This window comes from Equus asinus, chromosome 3 (assembly GCF_041296235.1).
Source record: "Equus asinus isolate D_3611 breed Donkey chromosome 3, EquAss-T2T_v2, whole genome shotgun sequence".
NCBI lineage: Eukaryota > Metazoa > Chordata > Mammalia > Perissodactyla > Equidae > Equus > Equus asinus.
The window spans coordinates 148,620,121-148,646,251 of NC_091792.1; the positions used below are offsets into that span (position 1 = coordinate 148,620,121).

Sequence of the window (26,131 nt, forward strand, 5' to 3'; positions counted from 1 at the left end):
GAGCTGCACACGGTGAAGGAGGTGAGGGAAGGCTTTCCAGGTGGCAGGTCTAACAAGTGCAGAAAGACAGACAGAGGAGACAGAAAGAGAGAGTGGTACAGTCCCTGAGCTGTGGGTCTGATTGGAAAACAGGGTCTGAGGCGGGGTGGTGAGAGGGGGGGCAGTGAGGTGAGGACGGAGTCAGCCAGGAAGAGCCTGGCATGTCACATAGGAGGAGGGGTTGGGGTGTTGCTTTGAGAGCCGATGGGAAACCAACGAAATGCCCTGGAAATTACGAGTGCTCTCAAAATGTGAATAACGCTACTAATACTTTTTGACGTGTGCTGGACACTTACACTTAGTATAAGAAATTAGCTTTGCTGGAAATGTGTTTTTGGCACTAGAAGGAAAATATGAGTGTTTTGATATTGCTAACATTACTCTTCCTAATCCGCCTGACATTAAATTCAAGAAAAAAAATGTGTACGAGGAATGACTGGAAATGATTCCCCTCCCCCGGTAGGAGAGAAAATTCAAGAAGGCAGATGGGAAGCTGTGGTTCTATCCAGACAGGACAGAGTACCAGCATAGGGGCTGGTGAGGTGGGTTAGGCTTTGGGAGATCTCCAAGTCAAGGCAAGGGGTCAAGGTGGGGTCGTGGGTCCTGACAGGGCAGCTGGGCTTGTTATGGAGAGAGATTCAAGCTCAAGATTCTTCCTTGGCTTGGATCAATGTGGCAGACTGGAGTTGCTGATCTCCATTGTTTACAGTTATGACTATCCACCCACTTAGCCAAACTTGGACTCTAGGAGTAAACCTTTAAGAACCATCTCCCATCCCCCTCACATCCCACCTCCTGTTGCTCCCTAAGTTGTGTTGATTTTGCCTCTGATCCCTAGTCTCCACTCCCTATTGCCACGGTGTGGTCCAGGCACAGACAGCTCTCCCATGGTGTGGTTCTCTTTTCCTAACTGGTCCTCACACTGTCAGTTGCTCTTTGGCTCTGATCCACCCTCCGTATAGCAGCCAAAGTGGTCTTTCTACAACACAAATCTAATCCTGTATCTCCTGTTCATTCTCCACCCCATGGCCTCTGCCTTCTCTCTGCTCCTAGCTCCTACCCCTCCTCCCAGTGCAACCTGTGATCCAGACAACCCTGACCTTGCCCGACTCCCAGAGTGAAGCCTGCCCCTTGACACATCTGCACTGTTTCCCATTCTACTGCCTCTGCTAGATTCTCCATTCATCTTCAGGACCAGCTCAAGTGTCCCCTCCTGCAGGAATCTGTGCTCTATCAATGCCACTGTCATCATCTATGTGCTAATCATCACACCTACAATGTGCTATTGTAATCATCTATTTGTGATCCATCTCTCCCACTGGGCGGTGGGTACCATGGGGGCAAGACTTCCTTTCCTTTACCTCGTCTTCAGCCGCCAACCAAATTCCTGACCTTTGATGATGGCTCAGTGAGCAACAGATGAGTAAAGGGTGAATATTTGTCTTCTAAACAGGCAGCTTTACAGTACCAACTTTAAAATACGCTATGTGAGAATGCCTGGGTCCAAAGCACACCAGGAGAGACCCCTACTCTTCTGGCATCATGCTTTTGATGTTGATTCTTCTGTTGCTGCCGTATAAAGCTGTGCTGTCCATTTCAGGAGCCACTAGCCTCATGCGGCTAATGGGGCCTTGAAATGTGGCCAATCTGAAATACAGGTTGTGCTCTAAGCATAAAATATTCCCTACATTTTGTTTGAAGACTTAGTACAAAAGAAAGAGTGTAAAATATTTCACTAATAATTTTTAGATTGAGTTCACATTCAGGTGATAATATTTGGGTATATTGGGTTAAATAAAATATATTATTAAAATTAATTTCACATATTTCTTTATACTTTTAAAATACAGCTGCTTGAACATTTAAAATTATATATCTGGCTTGCATTATATTCTTGTTCGACATCACCCATATAGAGCCTGCCCATGGTAAGAGTAAATATTTAAATTGTTACAGCAACATATTTTTTTACTGGTTTGAAATGTTTTTGTTCATTGCAAAGTATTTTGAAAGTATAATGATCAAAAATAGAAATCTTCAGTGGTGTCATCTGTCTGAGATAAGCAGATATGCATTCGGGGGATATTTTCTTCTATTATCCTTTTATATTATAAAACAACATTGAAACCATACTACATATCTTCTTGAGCACTAAGCTTTTTTTCACTTACAATTATGTTGTAAGTATTTTACCATGTTATTAAATATTGTGAGAGAAAATGATTTTGATGAGTGCTGAGTATTCTGGTAGGGGTTCAGGGTGCCTCACATCTTTTCTCATCTCTGAGTTTCTGACCAGTGGAGTGCACACCTAGCGATCAATAGCCAACGATGAATGAAGAACTCTTTTATTAAGTGATGCTCAGGCAAGCTCCCAAGAACCCATCTTTCATCTCCTGGTAAAAGATGGATTGGAGAACATAGCTTCGGCCTGAAGCTGAATCTTGAGACCTGCATCACAGTGTGTGCGCGTGTGCGTGTGTGTGTGTGTGTGTCTGTGAGAGACGATGGAGTGCCTTCCCCATGGGCTGCAATGCAAGTAGAGAAGCAGAAATATTACTCTACTCCCAACATACTCCAGATAGTTTTAGTTCAAGCTGGGCTGTTGCAAACTGTCTTGAGTCACTTTGGCTGTACAGAGTTGTCATATTGTTTTGGTAGATATAAGTTAACTCCAAGGATCATAGGCAGGTGAGAGCCATGGTCCCCTCCCCCATGACCTTGCTACCAGCTGACATGTTACCATGAAGTTACAGTGAATTCTGCTGCCTGTGCAAACATTTATTAAAGCAGGACCCACAGCAGTCATGGGTCTGAGCTCCTAATCTCGGTGAAGCTCTAGCTCTCCACTCTCTGACATTCTTAAGAGCACCTTGGAAGAAAGGTTTACTGCAGGCAGATGCAGCAACATGCCTTCGAGAGGCGGGATTAGCCAGCTTTCCAGTTGGATCAGGAATAGGAGTCCCTGTCAAGTGGTGAAACACAGTATTAAAATGAGATCAAGCCAGGGTGTCCCACGGAGGTAGACTGTTGGGGTCTGCAGATTTTTATACTCCATTTGTGCTGTAGTGGAGATACCTGTGTGGTAGTTTGAGCCAATCTGCATGTCTGAACACTATTCATTTCAACACTGAAAGTTATTGCAAATATCCCTTATGCGAAATGGATAAACCTTGTATTTTAGGCTCAGAATTTGATATTTGAAGTGATTGTCATGGAATTTCTGGAGTTGGGACTTCCTATTAGGGTCTTTCAAATGGTAATGAACACTCCTGGGGGGTATATTTCTGATAAGGGTTCTTCAAATGTTAACTAACTTACCTTTTGGGGCAGATTGAAACTAATTTACACACACACACACATATTATTCTTGTTATACAGATGTACTTTAAAATAAATCATAGACATTATAACATGAAAAGTCTGAAAAATTTGGAGGATTGTACAATCCTGAACCCACTTTTTAAAGCCTTTTAAATTGAAGTTGGTCTAGAAACATTGTAAGAACAGGTTTATGAATGGGTTTCCTGGTTCAAACTGTGGATTTATTGTCAAAATAAAATAAATCGAGCTGGAATAGCTTGATGCATGAACTATTTTCTAGTTTTTCTCTTCCTAGCCCATTATAGTATTTATTTATTTATTTTTTTTAGTGTCAGATATTTGGGGAACAAGGGGTTAAGCTGCTCAAAAAATTATGTTAAAAACACAAAATAAAATAAAAGATCCCCCCAAACAATAAAATGAATTAACAATGGTAGGAATATGAAAAATAAAGTCCATAGCTTCTCTTTCCAGGCGAACTCACTTTGCCGTCTACAGCTGCTGTCGTCCAGGCTTTACCTGTCTTTTTGAGGATGTGCAAGGAGCACTCGCTGCTGTTTATTTCTGCTAACCCAGCTCGATCTGGGATTTCTGGGGTGGGCGTGGGCATATTCTTTTATGAACTGAGTAACTAGTCCATCTGGTTCTCTTCCCAGAAAGGTGCTGGGACTGGAGAATTAACCTCATACTCATTTCACAGGGCTGTTGTGGGAGTTAAGAGAGAAAGTTTATGAAAGTGCTTTGTAAACTGTAAAGAGGTATTTATTTACCATTATTATGATTACTGATAGCTTCATAAACCCTTTCTCTACATGATCTGACTACTTGTGTGCATTTTATTAACGGGTAATATGTCTCTACAGACGCTCACGTTTCTGAGGTTTATGTTTTAATCAATGGATACACATTGACACCTCCTAGCAGCCGTGGGCTCAGTGTTGGCACCAGCTACGACTCTGGCCCTTGAGGTCCCTCAATGTGGTTGCAGAAACAAAGCACACACCGACACATTTAGAGAACAAGGCAGCATATGCTTACATGTCCATTTGCTATTTGGTTTAAAGAATTAGAGAAAGGAGATTCTGGAGGCCAGATTAGTCGGTCACATATTCCAAGTGGTTCATTTTCATTTTAAATATTTTTAGGAAAGCTAAAGATGCTTTATTCTACTTCACCTTCTTGCTTCTTGGGAGCTGGAAGTGGACATCTGGGATATATTTGGGGCTAGCTCCATTTTCATTTTCTTGAGCTTTCTCTAAAAACTTTCTGCGGGCCCCAAGAGCAGTGGGGTGTGTGCTGCTTCCTTGATTTGTGTCTGTTCCCTCCCTTCCCCTAACGACCGCCTCAGGTCATCTGATTTCCTGTTCAGAGAGCCATTCCTCGGGGTGGAACCTTTTGCCTTAATCTGTTACAACCAACTTCAAACCATTTTCTGCTCTGTTGTTTGGTGCTTGATGAGTCTTTCGCTGATTTCGTGACAGCTTTTGGCCCAGTTGAAATCCCTGTTTATGTCCAGAAAGAAGTGTTATGTAAGTTACAGAGAAATAGGAAAATTTTCTGAATGGATGCTCAGGCGACACCACAGATGATCCAGGAAGGGAGGAGGGGTGTAAGGGAGTGTGTGTGTGCGTGTGTTGCAATGTGGTGTCGGGAAACAGAAATGGGTTTGAGGTTCTCTCTCCTCTTTGAAATCTGATTATACTCTCTGAGGTTTCTTAAATCGCTTGTACATTCAATGTGTGCCCCCAGGACCTCAGACTCATGAAACTTAATAAAGATGGAACTCTTAAGACTAATAGCGATTTTTTTTCCTGAGGAAGATTGGCCCCGAGCTAACATCTACCTCTATTTGCTTGAGGAAGATTGTCGTTGAGCTAGCATCCATGCAAATCTTTCTCTATTGTATGTGGGGTGCCACCACACTGTGGCTTGAAGAGCTGTGCTAGGTCCATGCCAGGGCTCTGAAACTGTAAACCACGGGGCACAAAAGTGGAGGGTGCAAAAGTGGAGGGCGCGAACTTAACCACTATGCAACCGGGCTGGCCCTGACTAATAGTGGTTTTTAAAGCTTTATTATTCTTTTGGTAAAAAACAAGTCCCATGAGAACTAAGCAACAGGCTCCCTACAGCCCATTTACAGGAATCTACTTTTTGGCAGGTATATGTAAGGTTAAAAAATCTCGTCACAAATCTCTTCTGGTCTCTCTTTCCCAACCCACATCACTTGACAGGAGAAGGAGGGAGCATTAGCAGAAAGTGGGAGTCAGCTTGCACTGCCTTATGTGCAGACGTCTGCCCTTTGAAGTCTCCTGCAGCTGCCTTCTCGAGAGTTCTTGGCCTCTTCTGACATTGACTGCCAATGCGGGAGCCCTGGAGAAGCTGAGCTTTTCTAAACATCTTGGCATCAAAGTGTATCCTGGATATTCTCTCACGCCTTTGTCATCACAGACCTGAAGAATAGCCACCTCAGACAGCCACCGGGTCACTCCCAGCATGGCATTATCAGAGCTGATTTTCTTCTCCTTTGTATGATCATTCACTAGCTGTCACCCCCACCAGGATGCCACTCCCTGAGGGTAGGGACCTTGTCTCTTGTATCCTGCTAGAACAGGGCCTAGCACATTGTGGCCACTCAATAAGTAGTAGTTGGATGAATTCCAAATGTAAACAGAGTCTGCCTTTCAACCCAGGGGAAGGGAAAAAGCATTCTAAGACCATCAGGGGATGTAGGTTTCACTGGGCTGCTCTATTTCATGGTAAGGAACTGAGAAGTGGCACTAGCATCTTGACAAATGTGACTCTGAGGGGTCCCTTGAAGCGTCACATCATTGGCTGGGTCATGAATGAGGATCTCTCAGATTGACAAGCCAAAAGGAGGGCAGAAGTGAGGTGGGTGGTGGAGAAGGCACCCCGACAGAGGAGCAAGGTGGGGCTGGAGCAGAAGTAAGGAGGCATGTGGCCTGAGAAAACGCAGCAGCTTTTTGGGCTAAAGGGTCAATATCTTTTTAAAAAAAAGACAAACAATTTATTTTATTTTCAGATATAAATTAATACAACCTCATTGTAAAACTAAAGCAAAATATAAGTAGAAAAGAAATCAACATTAATTTTACCACTCTGTCATAATGACTGTGAACATTTTGGCGGGTTTCCTCTCATTATTTTTTTCTCTACACACTCACTCTTATTTTGGTTTAAAATATTCGATCACATTAATGTGTATCAGTTTTGCACCCTGCTTTTTTCACTTAATGCCATTTAAAATGCTTTTTTTCCATTTAGTGTCATTAAAAATGCTTTGAAAACAACGTTTTTAGTGGTTACATAATCTTCCATCTTCTAGTTACATCATCAGCCCTATTGCTGTACAATTTGCTTCCAGGTTTTTTTCAAATTATAAGCAAGGTAATGATAACGATCTTTGCGTGTACATTACTTCCTGACTGCTTGATTATTTCATTCGGGTGGATCGCTGGAGGTGGAATTACTGGGCCAAAGGGTAGGAATCTTGAAGCATCTTGCCACGTTGCCTCCTGAAGGGTTGTTACACTCACATGGAGCGTTTCCATCTCGAGACCCTTCCTGGAACAGGGCAGCATTTGCTGGCTCTGGAGAGAACCACCTCTGGGAAGCTTTGGATCAGAATTTCATGCTTTATAAATCAGACTGATCGTAGGTTTCTCCCGCTCCCTGTGTTTATTCACTTTCTATTCTCCACAGTAATTTTAGGAACAACATTGGGAAAATTCCAGACTGCCTCCGTGGTGCTCAGAGGTGACAGCAAAGGGAATTCTGTCCATCACCAGGACGGAGCTACCAAGAGAAGGGCAGTGTCCTGCCAGGGATTATCTCGCTGATGTCAGGAGATCAAGGGAGAGGTGACACATGGGGGAAGAGTGGAGATATGACCTGGAGCAAAACCTTGGAGTTTCTAGTTTTTGTTTTAAGGAGAGTGGGATTTCCTGATGTTCATTACAACGACACCCACATTCTCTTTGATTATCATAAATAAACACCAATCATTTTTGTTTGTTTCATATAATAGGGGTCCATTTTGTTTGAAAGAAGGCCCCTTTGAGACCCTTTCTAACACTCACATTTTCTGATTCTACTGGCAGACTTTGTTATCCCATTTGATGGCCAGATTAATCAAGGCGTTCATAGGGAAAATCACTCAGAGAGTTGGCTTTGCAATTTAGTAGTTGATTGATCTTGAGAAAGTGAGTGCATTTCCCTGAGCCTCGATTATTCTATTTCTAAAATGGGAATAATAGTGCACACTCTGCAGTGCTGTTATGAAGGCGAGAACCAAACTCAAACTTTCCCTTTACTTGGGGCCCAGGCCTTGGGGATAAGCATCTAATCCACATTTGCCAAATGCTGACTTCTCCCTCTTCTCTTCCATGCTGGCTTCACACTTGCCGTGACTCAATTTAACGTACCCTGCTTGGTTTAGGCATAGAAGAGGAAAAGAGAAGTGTGTGCCTCGAGTGTTTACCTAGTGGAACTTCGGATCTGTTAGGACACGCAGCCTCATCATGGTGATTCTTCTGTAATGGCAATATTTCTTTTGCGGCCTGGGGAAAAAACTTTTTTTCACTCCATTAAGGAACTAAAATCTGGACGCATAGAATCTCTTGGAGCCATTCTTTGGACTGCTTCCTATTTCAACCCTAACGTGCTGTGTGACCTTCGGAACCCCTTTACCTCTCAGGACCTGTGTTTCCTATAAAACAAGGTGGTTGGGCCAGGTAACATTAATGGTCCTTCCAGCTCTGCAGTTTTTAAATTCTACAAGGGTTTGAGAGTAAAACACCTTGAGTTATGTTTCTTTTCCATGGAAAAAATGACCATTATTTTAGTTGGCCACTTGGGGTCGCTAGCGATCTAAGAGACTCGCTGGTGAAAGGATAAAATGTGTGGCGCCTCAGCTAACAGATTCTGGGGGTGGTTTCTGAAATGTTCTTTTTGTCTCTCCCTTTAGCTCCAAAATTCACCCGAAGACCTGATGGCATCATTAATGTTGATTGGGCCATAAGCACGTGCCAGAGGCAGCGTGTGGAGCCGGGCCAGGGCATCCCAATGCCCACCCCGAAAGAAAAGAAAAAGAAAAGGACAAACAATAATCCTGGGGCACAACTGGCTCTCCTTTGGACTCCAACTCAAGTAGCTACAGATTGTGGCTTTGCAATTCTTTGGAAAAATAAGTCCGGCAAAACGAAATGGTGTGGGCTAAAGCATGCTTAGATGGCGGTGGAAACCTTTGTCTTGAAGAATCTGGAGTTACCAAAGGCAGAAGCATGGAAACATGCCCGCTTTGAAGAGCTGACGAGAGTCTTTCCTGGCAAACTGCCTGGTGGGCTTTGCTATTGGTTGAAGTGGGGTAGAGGCAGGCTCGAGGTCCCTGTAGAAATCAGGAGGGATCACTGGACAAGAAATAAATAAGATAACACAAAAATCTAAAAAGCTCGGTATCTGTCCACACTGGGGATAGGGTCGCAGCAGCATGCTCAGCAACAGGCCAGACCCCGTTGCAAAGAGTTGGCTGAACTTTGCCCTCTGGGTGCAAGGAAAAGTGTCTCTCCTGCCAGGAGCGCTGTGTAAACATCCTTTTCCTACAGGATCCCACGGCTTGGGGGTCCAGGGATGTGCAGAGAGAGTATCTTAATGCAGACAGATTTTGAACGCCCACTGTCCCTTTTCAGATCATAAATTACTGTTAATTCTATTTATATTTCCCCCCGTTCCTCTCTTAATAGTTTTAGAAACAGTAGTTGATGACAAAATTGAGCCGCAAACGGTGTACGGGAGCCCCGCCCTGCCGGCTGGGAAGAGGCCCAGTGTTTCCTCATCCTGAACCTTCCTGCAGCAAAAGTTAAATATTGATGTGCCACAGGTGCCCTTCCTTGCTTCCTGCACCTCCCCTCCCCCACTTAGCACTTAGGAAGCAGAGCTAGAGCTTCAGTTTCTATTTAACTGGAAAGGGAAAGCTTCATTTGTTTGTTTGTTTGTTTTCCTCCCCTCCTCCAAGTCCAGGAGGCTGTGGGCAGTGGGGTCTGGGGAGGCAGCTGTTCAGAAGTAGATCCCAGCATCTCTGTGGTTTCTCCTCGCTCACTCGGGCATCATCTGGTTTTGTAGTGCACAGCCCCCCCGCGGCACTAAGCCAATTCTAATGTGAGGAGTACCCTAAGCTTGAAGTTGGTAGGGCTGGGTTTAAATCCTGGGTCAACCCATTTATTTAGCTGTGGACTTAACCTCTTAGCGTCTCACTGTCTTTGTCTGTAAGATGGGGATAGTAATATCTCCCTAAGAGGGTGGTTGGGAAGATTAAATTGTGTACAGAAAGTGACCGGGGCCTGGTGGGACTTCAGGAAATGCCGGTTCTTTTCTCCCTCTTGACCTGTGCGTTCCGAGCTGGTTGGCCATCGGCCATGTGTGAGTGTTGAGCACCTGAACTATGGCTATTTGCAACTGATAAGTGCTGTAAGTGTGAAATGCACATCAGATTTCAAAGACTTAATACAGAGAAAAGAATTTAAAATATATCACTAATAATTTTTTATACTGATTATATGTTGAAATAACACTTGTAAATATTCAGTTACATAAATACATTTTTAAAGTTAATTCCACCTTTTTTTTTTTACCTTTTAAAAATGCAGCTATTAGAAAATTTAAAATTATGCCTGTGGCTTGTATTTGTGGCTCGCGGTTATATTTCCACTAGACTGCCCTGCCCTAGCCCTTCCGTCACCCATCCCTCTATTCAAACTCTTTCCTTCCTTTAAGCTTTATTGTCTTTAGCTCAAGTTTCACTGTCTTCATTAGGCTTTTGGTGGATCTCTCCCTTCTCTAAAATCTCCTGGAGGTTTCGTCATTGGAGAAAGTCACGTCATGTGTGTTTGTAAGCTGAATTCCAGCAGGAAAAGCACGTCAAGTGTTCAGCCCGGTGCTTGGCACATTGTAAACAGGTAGACATTATGATTCTTATTTTTCCTGTTATTATCGTGGGAGTCTGCCTACCTAGTTCAGCACGGGTTATACGCAGTCTTGGATCTGTCCTAGATTCTTTCTTGTGTGTTTGGTCTTGTTGACTACAATATCCTAGAGCGCGGAGACCACATCATCTATTTCCCCCAGCTCTGTCCTTCACCCATAGGGCAGTCTGAGCACAATGAATTCTCCCCCACAATCACTCGTGGACAAAGACAGAGCCCGTTGACTGACTGACTTGGCGTCCGTCTTAGAGTCATTTGCCACAGTTTCCTTCACTCTGCAGATAGTTGTTCTTCCCGGAGTGCTTTCTCCACCTCCCCTTCTTCATGGAGCTAACTCCTCTGCGTCCTGAAAAATGATAATAGTGGTCAACACAGGTAGCACTCACTATGTGCTCACCCTGTTCTAAGTAGTTTACACATAGTAACTGATGTAACCCCTACAACCACCCTGTAAGGCAAGTGTTATCGTTACTCTCTTTTTACACATGAGGAGCCTGAGACACAGAGAGATGAAGTAACTCACCCAAGTCACACAGCTAGGAAGTGGTGGGGGTGGGATTCAAGCCCAGGCAGTTTGGTCCCAGAACTCTTGGTGCTCTGAGTCACCAGGCTCAATGTCCCCTTCACCAGAAGCCCTTCTCGAGCACATCTCCCCAGTCTTCAATGTACTTACTCCTTTGCCCCTTTTATCATACCTTTGTCACAGCCCTTACACCCATGACTGGAATCCCTGGTGTACTTGTCAGTTTCCCTCACTTGCTTGAAAGTTCCCTGAGGACCTCAGTGCCTGACGCCTACTGAGTCCTCAGTGAATGCCCTGGAAGAAGGAGCGTGGCTTCAAGTTGCTGGTGACAGATTTTCCAAGCATCCAAAGAGCTTGGACTAACAGAAGATTTTCCTCTTGCACGTCATCATCCTGTTGTTTTTTTTTCATATCATTTATAGCAATCTGTAATCATTTTGTTTGTTTTTGTTTACTTGATTAGAAAAAAAATCTTTCCGCCTCCCAAGAATGAAGGTGAGGAACTTATCCATCTTGTTCACTGTTCTACTCCAGTGCCTAGCACAGACTATATATTCAGTAAATATTTGTTGAGTGAATAAATGAATGAATGAATTTATTGAGTGTCTACTAAATGTGCCAGGCACTGTGTAAATGCCTTGGTTCTTGCTTCAAAGGGTTTATAAGTTTGTGGTGCGATGGTGGTGGTAGGGAAGACAGGATAAGAGGCAGTAACAATATAGAGGCAGAGAAAGGACAGGATGTTTGGAGAACAAGAGGAAGAGGACTTAGTGTGCAGGCTGGGGGGAGCCCAGAATGGACTCCTGCATGAAGTGACAGTTGAGAAGAGACCTAAAACATACATGGGAGATAACCAAGCAGAAGGAGAAGGAAAGAGATCAGTGATGGGGAAGATGGGAAGGATTTTCAGGTAGAGAGAAGAAGATGTGGGAAAGGCATGGTAATTTGGTTATTTACGTTCATCGGGATTAGCAGACATTCGGCCCTGTCTAAAATATCCGTAAGATATTCAGTCCATAAGACATTTGGTCTGTAAGACATCTGGTCCATGACAAAAGGCCTTTGAAATTTGGTCCTGTCCACAACATACATGAGCATATTTGGTTCATGCCAAATAATTTTGCACAGGACCAAATATCAAAGACCTTTTGGCATGGCCCCAATGTCTCCATGGTCATTTTGGACAGGACCAACTATGACTAGATATCAAAGACCTTTTGGTGTGGGCCAAATGTCTGATGGATGTTTTGGACAGGACCAATGTCCTGCAGGGGGTCACTGGGTGCAAAGAATGAAAGGAAGAGCTAGGGAAAATGAATCAGGACACTTTGTGGTCCAAGCTCTCCCAATATTGTACCTTCTCTTCACAGATTCTCTTCTCCACCCAGCCATCTTTGTCCTTGTCATCCCTGTTTCTTACTGGCTCAAACAGGTTCAGTAGAATCATTTTCATCAGACAGAGTTGGCATCGCTTAACCTGTTCAGGAACCTGCTGCACTCCCAGTTGCCTATGCTATCATAATTCCTTACATTTACCTCATGATCTATACTTTCTGTGTATTTTTGCGTGTTATCATTTGATTCTCACAGTTATTAGCTGAATTCTCTCAATTCTCAGCCTAGACCTAAAACTTGTCTATTATCAGTCCGTTACCTCTATCCTACCATGATTCTCATAATTATATTACTCTTCTTTGCTTGTCCCTACACAGATGCTTGCTCTGCCAATGAATTTGCATCTCTTTCTCTATATGTATATCATTTAAGACCCACCCCCGCCCCCAAAGCCAAAAGTACACCATCCAATGAATACCTGGAGGGCAGTAGGATATAATATTTATACTCAGATCTGTTCTGGCAGGTCAAGGAGATTTGGTCTTCAATTTTATATTTGGTGTGTTTCCTTTGTTGTTGAGATCAAATATTCTATCTTTGGACAGCTTGGACTATTTAGAAATTTCTTCTCATAGTGAGTTTTGAGGTGTCTACCCATGGGGTCCATCCCTTGGTCCTGGTTCTACAGTTAGGTCCAGGGAGACAATAGCAGAGTAACTAAGTTTATCTATAGCATATTTTCTTCAAGAAGCTACAACTTTCCCTCCATTATTAAAACAATATCACAATAGTGTTGACAGTTGTAAGAAATAGGTGGTGGTGGCTGTCTTTTTTGCAGGGAGGAGAGGCACTAGCATAAATGGCCTCATGCCCTGGGCACATGCAGTTGTGGTCCAGGTTTCTCTTTGGATAATGACTCTGATCTGGAACTTGCCTCTCACCTGTGAACCATTGTTGACACCCAAAGGTGAGGCCAACAGCACATCCATCAGCATCAAAGAGTTATTCTTTGGGGAACATACAGTGGAGAGGCAGAGGAAGTGGGACTATTGCCACCAAGAGAATTGGGGGAGGGGAGTATATCCAAGTCACATAACTCCCCCACCCCAAGCATCACAATTGGGGATCTCTTAGAAAGACAATAGACGAGCTCGGGTGTGGCAGTCAGAAATAGGGAGGATCTCCTGGAGGGAAAGTTTGGGGAGTTCAGTAGCCCAAGAGACAGACTCACACAGCTGCCCAGACTCCTCAACATAAGAATTGGGTGCAGCATGAAAATGTTACTGAGATCTGAACCCAGCACCCCTGTACCCTAGCCATTTTAGAGTGCAAAATGAGGAAATGAGTGAGAAAGACAATGGCATTTCCTTCCCTTTCCCAGTAGAACAGAGATCTCAAAGCACCTAAATTGAAACAAATGAGTTCATTACATTTCCTTTAAACTATGTTTACACTGGCCGCTTTCAGACTTTAAGCAGTGCAGTCTCCTAAGACCCCTTTGTAATGAAAGGAATCCGAATTCAAGATGACAACTGATTCGCAGGGCTTTAGCTGGAGGAAGTTAAGTGGGGCAAACACACTCGGAAACTGCCATTCCTACTGGTTAAAAAATTATATTCTGTTTCCTGTTTCTATTCGGTTTTGGGCAAAACAAATGCATAATTAAGAACTTCACCTTTGACAGTTTAGCTCCTCTTTATTTTTTCTTTTAACACGAATAGGAAATTTCCATTTTCATATAGTAATATCAAGATACCCTGATACATTGAATCAACCAGTAGGTTTTGAAAATAAGCATAACAAACCATATAAAAAATAAGAAAATCCACTTTTAGGGTTTTAGATTCATGCCGTTTAATTGTTTGTCTATTTCCATGATAAGGTGAGACTGGTCCTGTGCCACCGGAGGACCATACCCTGCTGTTTTTTTCCCATCCTCATTTACAATGATTATGTTATCAGGCTAGCCAGGCAAAAGGGTGGAGCAACTATAATTTCAAAGCAGGATTAGGTTGAAATAACGAGGTCACCAAGTTGTGGTTACCAAGGCAACGTCACATCTAAGAATATGGGATGCTTCTAGGAGATGAGGGAAAGCCTGCAGCTTTTTTTCCCCCCTTTGCACAAAAATCACTCACTTCCTAGATAAAAATTGCTTATTAATTGCTTTTAAGTACACTTATTCTTTAGTTTTAGGAGCTGGTTTTTAAAATATAACCTGAAAGTTTATTATTATTATTATTATTATTTTTAACCAGTAATAAATACCAGAATAATGACTGGACTTTGCTTTTTTCTCCCTTTTGGGATTCATGTTTACTTTCTTTCTTCTCCCAGTTTTTTCCTTTTTTCTCCCCTCCCTCCCTCTCTCCCTTCCTCTCTCTCTCCCATTCTTCCTTCCTTGTTTCCTTCCCTTTTTAATATTGCAGGAGAAAAACATGGAACAAAAAGATAAAACTGAAAGTTGGGTGGTTGGTCAGGTTTTGAGATTACAAAATTGTGATAGGTGACGAAAGCTGTAGCCTACACCCAGAATACTTAATTTTTCTCCCCCTGAAAAATACTGAGCTCAACAGAGAATAACCTTGGTCTTCATTGTCTTTTCTTAAAATTTCAATCTGCGTTTAAGATTGCGGACTGTGGAGGCAAAGCAGCGAAGAGAGAGAAGGTCCAGCTGTCTGCGTTTCTGATCGGTATCAGCTATCGGTCCGAACAATTCGCACCAATTAACCTCTTTTTCCTCTGAATTCGTTTCTGTCGTCTGAGTTTTCAGATAATGGCTTCAAGTTTCTTCATCTTAGAAAAAGCAGGCTTATTTGAATCCGGGTTCGTGTTTGTGAAGCACGGATTTTACTAGGTGTTTTTTTTAAAAGAACATTTCTGACCCAGTGTTGAGTCACTGGACATGGCGCAGTGTGATTGGAACCGTCGGATTCCTTCGCGTTACAACACGACTGCTCTTTAGGACATGTTAGCTGTTCACCTTTTGCCCTGGCTTTGCGTGAGGAATATGAAGTATGCTCGCAAGCAGAACCGTGGTGCGCAGTAGTTTCTACCTCCTCAAAATCCACGGCAAAGGATTCTCTGCTTAATCATGTCTTCAGTTTTGAGCCTGCGGTGATGGAAGTCTTCCGGGTTCCAGAGCCTGCCGGACGGGGGTTTGAAACGCTGCTGTGTGACTGTGGACTCGTAAAGTCACCCCTCTGACTTTCTGCACAGGCGCGTGGAGGACTGAATGGGTTAGCTTGGAAACCGCTCTTGGCTCAATGTTTGATAAGCTGTAGGACTTCAAAATAAAATCCATATTTCAAAAATAATAAAGATGTACATGAAATTCATCTCTGTACTCCCAATCTTGCTCCCTAAATCAGATTCTATCATTTCTCTGCTGCACTGGCTTGAATAGTGTCCTTCCCAAATTCACGTCCATGTGGAATCTGTGAATAGGACCTTGGATAAGACCAGGTCTTGAATAAGACCTGGAAGTCGGGTCTTTGCATATGTAATCAAATTAGGATAAACTCATATTGGATCAGAGTGGGCCGTAAATCCAAGATGACCAGTGTCCTTATAAGAAGAGGGGCTTTTGGACCCAGAGACATAGGCACACAGAGAGGAGAAGGCCATGTGATGACAGAAGCAAACACTGGAGCGACATGTCTGCAAGCCAAGCAACACCACAGATTGGTGGCAGCCACCAGAAGTTAGGAAGAAGCTGAGAAGGATCTTCCCCTGGAGCGTGCAGGGGGCGCACGGCCCCGCCGACACCTGGGTTTCAGACTTCTAGTCTCCAGAACCATGAGAGAGTCAAGTTCTGTTGCTTTAAACCGCCCAGTTTGTGGTAATTTGTTATGGCAGTGCTAGAAAACAAATACACCCGCTTAAAATCCTGCTGTGGTTCTCCTTGTCGTTAGAGTGAGGTCTAGAATTCTCAACCTTGTTCAAGTCCCCCAGATCTGCTCCCTGAGGGTGTCTCCAGCCTAGTCTCTCCCCACCCGTTCCTCTGAACTTGATGTGTCATCTGCTCCAGGTGTCTTTCAGCCTCTCCAGGCAGAGCTCTCTCTTACCCCGGAGCCATCTCTTCTTAGAGACCAACTGCCTGTCTCTTCCTAGAGCAGCCTTTCTTTCCTGGTCACCTGCTTAACTCCTACGTAGCTTACAAGCATCAGTTTACACATCCCTTCCTTAGGGTTCTTCCCCAGTACTAGACTCCTCCACGTGCTCCCTCAGGCTAACCAACATTTCTCCAGTTTCTTCCATGGAAGGTTGTCTTTCCTGCTAGACCATGAGCTCAAGGAGGTCAGGACCTGCCTTTGTTCTTGCTCACTGCGGCGCTCCTGTGCCCTGGCGTAGTGCCCAGCACAGCGCAGGCCCACAGTTAACATGAACTGAATGATTCAATGAATGAATGGCTGAGTAAATGACTGTTTGGCATGTGGTTAATACTCTTAGCAAGATTTGGTGAGACGGTGAAATGCTACCGACAGGGTCAGAGGTAGATTAGTAGCTAATTTGTAATTTGAATTGATTACCATTAACCAAAATTGACAGGGATTTTGATTGTTTTCATGAAACATAGACCTAAGCTCCTCCTCCCCCAATTTTATTGTCTACTTTTAAGAAAAAATTAATATATTCTCATGGTAAAAAATTAAAACATTTCAACGAAAAGTAAGATTTGCTTTCATCTCAGAATCATGTCTCCCTCTGACTTCCCCAGAAGCCACAATTACAAGGGGTTTCTTGCAGAACCCAGTAGAAATATTCTAAGCATATAAAATGCATATTATATACAACGTTCTGCAGTTTGTCTTATTCACTGAAAATGTATCTTAGAATTGATTTTGTATCGGCACATGTAGTTACAGGTCATTCTTTTTTTTAATTGGCTGCAATGTATTTAATTTATTTAGCCCCGTAATATTGAGATTTACATAGATTTCTACTTTTTGATATTACAAACAATGTCACAATAAACCTTCTTGTATGTGAATCTTTGTGAGAGTAAAACTTTAGAGCATCATTCTTTTTTTTTTGAGGAAGATTAGCCCTGAGCTAACTACTGCCGATCCTCCTCTTTTTGCTGAGGAAGACTGGCCCTGAGCCAACATCTGTGCCCATCTTCCTCTACTTTAGATGTAGGACGCCTACCACAGCATGGCTTGCCAAGTGGTGCCATGTCCATACCCGGGATCCGAACCAGCGAACCCTGGGCCGCCTAAGTGGAATGTGCGAACTTAACTGCTGTGCCACCAGGCTGGCCCCTAGAGCATCAGTTACTAATGGTGGCATCGCTGTGCTCTTGAAAACATTATATGGTCAGACTCTAACCCAATGACAGATGTTAGGCCAAGTGATCAATTGCAGAAAGAGAATAATTTTGATAAAAAAACTTTATTGATAAAGTATAAATAAAGGGTGAAATGGCTATTTAGGAGATTATTATAGGTTAAGTTTTTTCTTTTTGGTCTTAGAGCTGCCTATTTCTTTTTCTAAGGTGGGTCAACAGAGTCCAAAAAAAATGGTTCCTTGACAAGTTCTGAAATTATTATTCTATTTTTTTCTGCTTTTATCAACCATGTGGTTAATTATGATACTGGCTAGATTCTTAATGAAGTACATTAAAGAGGAGGATCAAATTCGGTAAAAAAAAAAAGAAGTACTGGCTCAAAATAATTTTGCATTTTTAAAAACGAAACCAAGCAAATCTTACTTGAATTTCAGAAAGATTTAGGTAATCATTGTGAGTTTATTATGCTAGTCAGGAGTACTTGTGTTAGGATCCTGTAAAAAACAAGACTTTAACAGAATTGGAAAATTCACACAACCAAGATTCTTGTCAAATATACAACATGATTTTGAAGGCTCGAGATATTTATAAGTCAAGGGATGAGGGACTTATGATCTAAAAAATCAAGACATATTGCAGCCTTCTTAGAGATAAGGGGAAAAAAATCCATATAAAAAATGGCTAGTTTTAAGCGCCAGGAGCGCTAGGAATTTAATTCAATAGTCATTTATTAAGGACTTGTGATGTGTGTGTTTTAAAGAGTGTGAGAGAGATGATTTTTAATGGGCAGGAACTGGAACTTGTAATCCAAGACAACCATTTCTAAGGACAACACTTCTCTATTCTTTAGAATTTCCCACTAAATAAAGTGGGAATATAAATTGCTAGAAATCGTTTTACCTTACATCCATGTTTAACCTCCTATCCAGTAATTCCAGTTTTGGAAATTTATCCTGAAGGAGATAATCTTAGATATACCAAAAGAGAGAGAGAGAGAGCACTAAAGGTTTGTTGTCAGGGTTTTTTTGTAACCTAGATGTGAGCCGGCTTCTCTTCTCCTTGCCCGCCTCTTGGAGATCAAGGTAAAACAGGGAGATATTCTGACTGTCTGCCTCCTGCTTCCGGCTGCTTTTCCTGCAGCTTCTCTTCCTACATGATCGATCTAGACATGAAATCCAGCCCCTTCATCAGTTCTGGGGAAAAAAATCCCCTCACCAAAAATGTTATCTAAGAGGCAAGAGTCACGGGGACGGGTGCACTGCAGCCCGTGTTCTGTTGTCTGGTGTCTGCTTGGTCACCATGTGATTAGGGACCCTCTCAAGGCCCACTCAGCACTCACCATCACATTCTCCCTGCCTCTCTCTTTCTCTCTGCTCCTCCATTCTCTCCCTTCCACTCTCTGTCTCTCAGAACAACAAGAAAATTCATCTCCTTGTTTCAGTAAGAGCAGTTAACCTCTCTTCTTGAAGTATACCCCCAAACTCTTAATAAGGGATTCTCCCCAAGGAAACTTTCTCTCCTAAGAGAACTTTTAGCAGCAGATGTTTGAATAATATTTTATTTCATTTTTAAACCTCCCTCTATATTTTTACCAAAATAGTAAACATTTGAAACCAATCTAAATGGCCACCAATAGGAGAAAGGCCAGATAAATTATAATCATAACCTATATTGACTATTATACTGTCCTAAAAATCATGTTTACAAAGATATTTGCTCATTCACCTATTCACTTACTCATTCAGTAAGTATTTACTGAGGGCCTCTTGTGACTCGAGAGTCACAATGTGACCGATGTGTTAGCCATCGGGAATGTGGGAGAGAGAACAGAAGACACAGATTCTCTGTTACAGTCTAACAGGGGAAATAGATGTGAAACAAATATTCTTACATTAGCTGATGAAGTACTGTTGTGACCAGTGCCATAGACCAGTAGTATCAGGTGCTGGGAAACTGCACAAGGGGGAACTGATTTAGGGCAGCTAAACTTTGGAGGTTGTATCTGAAGCTGTGTTGTCTAGGCAAGTAGGGAGTAAGCGGCAGTGGGCAAGTTCCAGGCAGAGGGAACAGCATGTGCTCTGGGGTAGAAAGAAACAGGCTGAGCTTGAAGAACAGAAAGAGAGTCAAAGAGGCTGGTGTATAGAGAGCAAAGCAGGAATGACATGAAATGTGCCTGTGGGGGTCAGAACATGCAGAACCTTATGGGCTGTCGACAAATTTGTTAACAAATTTTTACTTTCATCTTAAAAATAAGGGGAAGCCATTGAATGTTTTAAGCAGCAGGGTGACATGAGACTTGGGTTTGAAAAGATCATTCTGGCCGCAGTGTAGAATAGATTGTTGGAGGCCAAGAGTAGATATAATGGAACCTATTAAGGAGTTAGTGAAGGTGTTCTGACAGGCGATAATGGTGGTTTGTCAATTAGCCAAGCCAGAGACACCTGGGAGTCATCCTTGTCACACACTCCCCTTTCTCCAGCATCCAGCCTATCACCAAGTCTTATCAATTCTGCTTCCTAAAAGTATTTCAAACACATCTCATTTCCTCCTTCTCCATTGCTCATAGAAAACTTCACTGTTAGTAATATTGCGAGTAGCCATCACTAATTGAGTCTTTACTATAAACCTGACCCTATTCTAAGTATTTATTGTAGCAACAACAAAACAATGACAGTACAACAATATTTTCGTAGCTGTTAGAGATGCTCAACTGAGAGTCACTTCTCCTTTCCTTCTGGGCACACGGTAGGATTGTACATCCTCATCTGCATGTGGTTGAATGAGGTCATGTGACTACTGTGGGCAATGGGTTTTGAGTGGAAGTGCGACATGTCACTTACACACTGGAATATTTATTTGCTGGTGCAAGACATTCTGGGCTCTCTTTCCTTCTGACACAGCAACCAGCAACATCAAGATGGTGTCCACTTTCAGCCTGGGTCCTTGAGTGACAGGATGAGCAGAAATCCCTTATTGATCCATTCAGTGTGTAGAATGAAGGTGAAATAAATCCTAATTGTTTTAAACCACTGAAACTCTGAGGTCCTTTGTTAACACAGCACATCCTAACTTATCCTGACACAAATAATATTTATTTAACTCTTGCTATCCTAGGGACTTAGAAAGTGCTTTGCATTTTTTACCTAATTTAATTTTTATAGTAACTTTATGATGTAGATATGGTTATTGTCTTCACTTTTAGATTGGGAAACTGAGACAGAGCAAGTAACTTGCCCAAGGTGACCAGTTAGTGAAAAAACTGAGAGTCAAGCCCAGGAAGTCTGGTTCAAGTAAGCCTCCACTTTCTAATGGACATTGTGCAAGGTCTTGAAAATTGAAAAAAGAAGAGTGAAATATAGCTCTTGACTTTGAAGATACTCCCAGTTTATTGAGGAAGAACAAGGTATATATTTGTAAAAGTTTAACTGGCAAAGTTAGGCACAAGGCGTCATATAAATACCAAAGGAAAGGCATTGTCAACACACCCTCTGATGGCAGGATTCAGAAGAGGGAGAAAGAACTGTGAGCTTTGGGAATAGAAGAAAACTTCCTGTGGACGGGAACTGAGCTTTGTCGTGAAGGAAAACGGGAGTTTGGAGAGGATGTGAATAGGCACATTTTAGTTGAGATTCTCTAGAAATATAAGTTCCAAGGGGACATAAACTATATTTTTTACCCTCTCTGAATATTTGTCAAACTTTCTAAACATTGCAGGAAATAAATAAGTCATAAGAACTCACTACAAATAAAATTTCCTAACCAGATATTTCCTACTCTCTGTTGGGCATCAATGCTTGACTTCTCTTTGGCATCTCAAACTTGATCTGTCCAAACCTGATTCTTCTTGATTAATGATGTCAATTTCCACCCAACTATTCAAGATAAGAATCTTGACATCATCCATTTCTCCTCTCTTCCTTTATTTCTCCTATTTAATTGGCCAATATGTCCTACAATTCTAAATCAGAAATATCTTTGTGATTTATTCCTGTTTAATCCTGCTGTCATTATTTCAGATCAGGCCAGCATCATCTCCTACCTAGACAATTATGAAAGCTTCCATAAATGTTTTTCTCCTCTTTCTCTCATCCTCCACATAGCCCCCAGAAATCCAATTTCACTTTATTACTCCCCTAATTTAAAATTTCCATTGGCTTTCCACTTTATCCTGGGAATAAATCCATCCTCCTTAGAAGGTAAATAAGACCTTAAGAACATGTCCTTCTCTACTTTTCTGGTTTCATCTTCTATTTGCACTGCCATACTGCTTGCTATTCAGAGACATGGACTACATACTCTGCACTTGGACATCTCAATGCCTTTTCAGTACTGTTTCTTTATGCCAGAATGCCCTTCTCCTGTTTCTCCAACTGCCCAGTTCCTGCTTGCCATTTATATCCCAAGTCAGAGGACACCTTTTCATGGAGGCTTCCATGCCTTCTGTATAGGGGTTGTGGATCCCTTTTTCATGTTACGTAGCACTTTTCATTTATCTGAGTTTAACACTTAACTCAGCATATTTAATTACTTGCTTCCAGATCTTCCTTCCTCATTCAGCTGTGTGAAGTCTTATTCTTTTAGGGACGCACTTATCCCAGGGCCTTTATGTAGATCCTAAATACCATTCCATGTTGTCATTATTGATAAGGAATTAGCTACTCTTTTGACTTGATCTGATTGGTGAGAAGAAAGGACGAGGCCTGCTCCATGGATTTCTAAGTTTTTCTAGTCACTGGGAAGATATCAGGGCCACGGACAAAGGAAATTCAATACATGAATGCTTTTCTCTGCTCTCAGCAGCAGAATCAGACCTTGTGTCCTTCACCAACAAGCGTAAGACCAAGAAAAGCTTGACCAGAGTGTTCCAGCTAACAACATCCCCATAAGTACAGAAGCTTGGGTGGGTCGGGGTGGGGGGGGGCAGTCAGAAATCTTTGATGTGCAGCTTCCTTCCACTTGTTGAAGCCTTCTTTGGTACAGAAGTGAGGTGGTCACAAAGAGAAGTAACGGGTTCTGCTCCCTCCCCCACCCCCCAAGTTTGTCAGTATTCCCTTAAATGAGTGTGTCCTGTAGTCATCTGACCATCAACCCCTTAGTAAAAAGACCCATTTTACATATAACATATCTTGAGTGTTTGCTATGTGTTGACTATGCATAGCTTGGATAATTTAGATATGAAACAATACCTCAATGAAAAAGAAATACACACACACACATAGAGGCCAAAAGATCATTTCACCTGGATGTGCCTAGTCTGGAAATCCCAGGCTGTTTGGCGAGCGCAGTTCATTACCTAGACTAAGGGCCCAACTTCAGTGTTGATCACTATAATTTTCCCTCCCAATGAGTTTACACGTTAATGTAATATGGACGATCCAACTTGGACTTGTATCCCAGTTCCATTGCCCAAACCAGCAGCAGACACGGTCCAAGGTCCCCGCCTACTTCTCCAGTTGGGATTTACTGGGAAATGTTGTCCTTGCCTCTTCCCTTGCTTCCCTCATAAAACTGATTTTTCTTCAGGATGAATCTCTTCCTTGTACTTACCCAAAGTCTTGTTGATAGAATGTGGAGTTCTAAGGAAAAACATACCAGATGTTCCATGTGGAAAAAAGCTCACTGGGTATGACAATTTTTAACCATGTGAAGTTTCATTAAATATGTAACCATTTTTGACAGAATTTTGCAATAGAAAAGGTGCTGGACTTTGTGCCTGAGCCTTTGAAAGCATTCAGTGTGCTCTGGTGGTTGTCTATCCTTAACGAAACCAAGTTCTCTCCTCATCCTCCTTCTGTCATCTCCTCCCCCTTCCCCACCCCAGCTTTTCCAGGGTTTCTGTCCCAGCTGAGTTGTGGAAGCAGGGTGAGTGGGCCCTGGCTAGACTCACATAACACAAGCATTCATTCAAAATCAAGTGGAAGAAATAAACTGAGGAGCTATTGGAACACATAAGTTCAGCAAAGTGTCAGAAAGATATACAATATCCATTGCTTTAAAAATATACCAGTAATATGCTATATAAATAAATATTCTTTATAGTTGGATCTATAGTAAGAAAACAAAGTCTTATTCAGTAAGAAGATATTTTTATTAGTTTGACTGCACCTAATTTTTTTTTTAAAAAAAGCAGTGTATCTGAGAAAAATTTAATAATTTTACATTAATGGCTAGCCACTAAGTATTTTAAATAATTCCACAGATAAGTGTAGACCCTTTCTTTATGAACTTTTGTGACATGACATTGTTACGTTACCACAGAATGGATTAAAAACAGCACCTAATTTCTGTTCAGCCACAATCAGAGCTGAGGTTACAGCCTGGTTCATTAATCTTTCAGATAAGAAACAAACTTGTTTTTCCTAAACTGTGATGAGATTGAGACCTCGCTTCGGTTGCGTTTTGTTTATTTGGCATGCAAACTGTCTGGGCTTGTGGGCACTGTACTTGATTTGTCACCTCAGGATAAGATAATTTGGGATCTTTCACATTTCCAAATTATGTCATGCCTAAGCAGTTGAACCAACTGACAAATGAGATGGGCCTGCAGCGTGGCTCTGGAGCGGGGCACCAGGAGGGGCTGGAGTGTGAGCGGCGTGTTGGTTTATTAACAGACACATTTGATTCCAGAGGTTAATGTTTTTGTGCACAAGACAGATTATATAGCACACAATCTGCATCCTGAAAGGAGACACGGAGCTGTGGGGAGGTGGGTCGGCCACCAGCAGCTTGGTCTCTGAGCTGGAGTAGCTACAAGGTAGCTTCATGGGAGGTCAGGGTCCTGATTTTCTGGAAGTGGACTCTTTCTAGCAGTTGTGGTTTTCTCATTTCTGTGTTGCCTCTGTAAGTCCAACTTTTTAAAAAATTGGGATAAGAATTTGGGAACACTGCCGGCCTATGCAACCTGTGGCATGGTCAGTAATCCGGCATTGAGTCATGTCATCGTGTCAATCTATGAACAATTATATGTCAGAGAATAATAGCAAAAATAACTAATATTCATTGAGTCATTGCCTTATGCCAGGTACTCTCCCAAAAGTTCTCATATATTAACTTATTTCACCCTCACATCAAGATGAAGTGAATACTCTTACACTCGCCATTTTATAGACAAGGAAACTGAGGCACAGAGTAACTTGCTCAGGTCATTACTTGAGGAGGGAACCTCCACAAATGTCCATTCATCTCAAATAGAGCAGCTGCAGAGCAGCATGGGCGCTGCCATCACTCTGAGTTATGGCGGCAGGTAGCTCACCAAGGTAAGGATAACCCCATTCAGGGTCACTCAGATTTCTTCATCTGTCCCCCTGGGCCCCAGAGACTGGCATTCAATATGATCACCTGTTGAGAGAGCCTCCTTTGACAACACAAAAATGGTTCCTTGACACATAGCAGAAAGGTGTTGCCCTGAATTTTATACCAGGGGCTGATAATTCTTTCTCTGCAACTGCTCCCAGCATCTTCACTCACTGGATTTCTACAGCTCGGGGTTCCCCTGATAACCACTATGCAGGTTTGTGTAGCTCGAGACAACCATGACATCCCTTCCCTTTCCCTTCTCTTCCCCTCCTCGCCGCTCCTCCTCCTCCTTCAGTATGCTATCTGTTACAGGGCCATTGGCCTTGGAACACTGTCTTGGATTCTGCTGTTCACTTGGTCTGTGCTTTTTCCTGTGAAGGCAGGATCCACCGATGCTTCTCCTGAGAAAAGGTGGCCGCCAACTTGACTACAGTCTGAGAAAGACTCCCGCCTGCCCCAAAGTTGTTGAATCTATGATGCACTCTGTGTTGGAAAGAGACAGCTCCCTGTCCCTATTTGTCTCACTCCTCACCTGTGGGGTCTTCGGCAACCCTACTGTTTGCCATTAGTGATTTCCTGTCTGCACTGGGTGGGTGGGTCCCCTGTAGAGTGTAACCACTGCAGTCTCCCAATTCGAAGGAGCATGTTTCTCCCCCACATTTTAACGTCTCTGAAATTGGGGAATATCTTACAATCAGTGGTGCACAAGGTTTAAATGGCAGCACTTTTTTCTTCCTTAGTAATAGTAAATCATAGTAAAATAATAGTAAATCATATAATTGATGGTAACCTTGATTCAGTGAAATGTGAAATTACGTATTTGAGGACCAGAGAAAAACTCTTTTCACACCAGTATTTGCCAAGTGCCTGCCAGATGCCAGACCTTTGCCAAATGTTGGGGGTACCAACATGAACAGGGCAGGGCCCCTCCTCCGAAGGAGCTCATCGCCTCCTATTTGATAGCAGGTTTAAGAAGTGAGGACGGGGATGCATTAATGGATGCAAAGGGTTTTGTAAAGTTTCAAACAGCTGATCAGTATTAAGACATTATTATTTCCTGAGTTTTACGATGTTAAAAACGCCTTCAGACTTACAGCCAGGCCTGCCACTCTTCACGGCTGTCAGTGTGCTTCTTTGATGGAACGGTTTTCTGACAGGAATCTGACAGAAGTCAACGTGTCCTTGGGGTTTTTACTCTTAGAATTTCTCTCAGCCTAACGAGGAATTCTTTATCTTAATTAAGTTTAAATATATCTTCTTCTGACCCAAATCAACCTCTAGTGAAGGGCTGTGAAGTTTTTAGACTATTTTTTTGGGGTCCTTTTT

The 26,131-nt window shown here is 42.5% G+C and overlaps 2 long non-coding RNA genes across 4 annotated transcripts in view; one reads left to right on the forward strand and one right to left on the reverse strand.

Moving 5' to 3' along the window:
* Window positions 1-4,760: 4,760 nt before the first annotated feature.
* LOC139044891 (uncharacterized) lies at window positions 4,761-10,019 on the forward strand. 3 transcript variants are annotated; one of them, XR_011502304.1, is made up of 4 exons: window positions 4,761-4,892; window positions 5,595-5,939; window positions 7,084-7,904; window positions 8,348-10,019. It is a non-coding gene; the product is annotated as an uncharacterized lncRNA (long non-coding RNA). The 3 variants fall into 3 exon arrangements; XR_011502305.1 differs by having other exon boundaries at window positions 7,084-7,241; window positions 8,348-10,007; XR_011502303.1 differs by having other exon boundaries at window positions 7,084-9,938.
* Window positions 10,020-10,213: 194 nt separating this feature from the next.
* LOC123284778 (uncharacterized) overlaps window positions 10,214-26,131 on the reverse strand; it is a 30,275-nt gene continuing 14,357 nt past the window's right edge. The window contains exon 3 of the long non-coding RNA XR_006526126.2: window positions 10,214-10,707. This is a non-coding gene — a long non-coding RNA (uncharacterized lncRNA). The remainder of the gene's footprint in view (window positions 10,708-26,131) is intronic.